This window comes from Rhinolophus ferrumequinum, chromosome X, assembly GCF_004115265.2.
Source record: "Rhinolophus ferrumequinum isolate MPI-CBG mRhiFer1 chromosome X, mRhiFer1_v1.p, whole genome shotgun sequence".
Classification (NCBI taxonomy): Eukaryota; Metazoa; Chordata; class Mammalia; order Chiroptera; family Rhinolophidae; genus Rhinolophus; species Rhinolophus ferrumequinum.
This window is the reverse complement of record NC_046284.1, coordinates 95,197,716-95,200,603: the sequence shown is the minus strand read 5'-3', so window position 1 is coordinate 95,200,603 and position 2,888 is coordinate 95,197,716.

Genomic DNA, 2,888 nt, shown 5'->3' with positions numbered 1-2,888 from the left:
ACAGATGCTGAGGCTAAAAAGAAGATAAGAGTGATTAGAGAGGGACAACCTATGGAATAGGGTTTCAACAAGGAGGGTGCGGTCAGTTGTGTCATGTGATGCTGAGAAATCAAGTAAGGTGAAAACTAAATGCCCACTGAATTGAGGAATGCAGAGATCATTAGCAGTGCTGAAAAGAGCTGTTTGGTAGAGTGCTGAAGGAGGAAACAATATTGGAGTAGTCAGACGGTGGGAGAAGTTAAGGGAAAGAAGTAAGGGTGAATGCTTTGGAGAGAAGAGATGGAGATGGTCTAAGAGAAAAGGGAAGATAATCATTGGAGGAGGAAGAGAGGTGGATGGAGGGCTTTTGTTAAGCTTGGAGAGAGTTGAGAATCCTGAGGGACACACTGAATAGAAGGGGAGAAAACAGAAGTTCAGGAGACCAAAGGAATAATCAATATTGTAAGGGAGGAAGAGATGGCATCCAGATCTCATGTGGAGGGACTGGCCATAGCTCGAAGGAGAGACACGACTTTTAGCATAACAAGCGGAAAGGAAGAAAGCCTCCTTTCACAGTACACTCCTGAAATATATGCTATATCTGTATCTACATATAGATGATACGTATAGACTATTGAGATGTATTTTATAGATATATATTATATATGTCACATAATATATGATAATACTATTGTCTATCTCAGAAGGTTGTTGTGAGATATTACGTAATGCATGTAGAATTCACAGCTTGCTGCCTGCAATAGAGTAGCACTCAACAGTGTTAGCTATTATGAATAAGGCAGAGTCGGCTGTGTTCACTATATTTGTCAGCATAACCCAGGCTATGCTGCAATGCAAACAACACCCGACCTCAGTGCTTAACACAAACGAAGTTTCTTTCTCATTGATGCTACATATCCAGTTGAGTCAGCGAGGGGATCTGCTCCATCCGGTCCCTCGGGCCCAGATTACTGGTGGAGGTTCAGCTGTCTTGTAGCTGCACCAGATGTGATCCTGACCTCTTCGGTTGCTGTAACAGGGCAAGAGAGAGAGGGAGCAGGCAGGTCAGTGCTTCAGGCCACATGTGACACGTGTCTCCTTCTCACAACCCATTGGCCAGATCCAGTGTCCTGTGCCCCTGCATACTGTTGGGGGGCTGGGAAATGTGGGAGCACCCATGACATTCAGTGAGTAGGAAATACCTCTGGCACAATCCCTGTAGCCAGATGGTTTCAGCCTGTGGAGTCACCTCCCTCGTGTTGGAGAAGGCAGAGACTTCAAAAGTATAACTTTGTGACTCTCCTTTGTGTGCTCTTTTGATACCTCCTTCATAGGAGGTCTGACAATTACGTGTGCGAACTTGTTGCAATGATGTTGCTGACCTTTTTTGATATCAGAGGGATTATTCCTGATGAATTTGTACCAACTGGACAAACAGTTCACCAAGGTTACTATTTGGAAGTGCTGAAAAGGCTGCGTGAAAAAGTCAGACGACATGAACTTTTGCCAATAATTCCTGGCTCTTGCATCACTACAATGCACCAGCTCACACGGCACTGTCTGTGAGGGAGTTTTTAGCCAGTAAACAAATAACCGTATTGGAACACCCTCCCTACTGACCTGATCTGGCCCCCAATGACTTCTTTCTTTACCTGACGATAAGGGAAATATTGAAAGGAAGACATTTTGATGACATTCAGGACATCAAGGGTAATACGATGACAGGTCTGATGGCCATTCCAGAAAAAGAGTTCCAAAATTGCTTTGAAGGGTGAACTAGGCACTGGCATTGGTGCATAGCTTCCCAAGGGGAGTCGTTTGAAGGTGACAGTAGTGATATTCAGCAATGAGATATGTAGCACTTTTTCTAGGATGAGCTCACGAACTTAATTGTCAGACCTCATACATAGCCAACCACTCATATACTCCTCAGGAAATCATGTTGACGTACAGAAGTCACCACCCATCTGACAACATATACAGCTCTTGGCAATTTCCCCTATTAATTCTAGTTGTTATTCATTTCTGGAGAATTTTGTGTCAACTGAAAATAGAGACGTATGAACAAGGAGGACATTTGATTATGCGTTTTAGCTGAACGAGTGCCTTTTTTGACAGCATTCAACAAAACTTCCAAGGCTTGTATTTTGAGTTGCCTTACAATGTAGCCGCTATCGCTGTTTATTTCCCTGTTTGGAATCAGATAAACAGGTGTGTCTCCACTTTGAGAACTCCATTATGAAATCCCATAAGCATCTGAATTTACAAATCAGATTCTTATGGCTTCTTTAATTTTTGAATTTTTGCTGTGCAGCTCCAAGATACATGAAGTGAGCATGCTCAAGTCCAAAGCCAGGGAGTTTTATTTAAAAAGAGTAATAGCTAATATTTAATGAGCATTTACTACTCATACGTGGCAGGCACAGTTCTAAGTACTTTACATAATATGTTAACTTATTGAATCCTCACAAAACTTTCTGGGTTATATTTTCTTCAGTTTCCCCATTTTGCAGATGAAGACAATGAGGTATGGAGAGATTAAGTAATTTGCTCAAAGTCAAACAGTTACTAAGAGATGGAGCCAAGATTTAAATTCATGTCTGTCTGACTACAGAACTCTAGCTCTTAGGACTATACCATCTGCCTGTTAAGGAAAAATTAAAATATTTTAGGAAGGAAAAAATATGTTAGAAGATCCTAGTTGATACCAATCAGAACAAACTGGCTATCCATTGATTACTGTACAGATTTTGAGCATGGACTAGTAATGACTGTCCCGTTAGTGGTTTTATTGTATACCAGATATGTGATTGAGGCCTTTTACCTACATTATCCTCTTAAATATGTGCTCAGAAAGTTCTAGCTTCCAAATATATCTGCAAACTCATCACGTCTCATCACCTCCACTA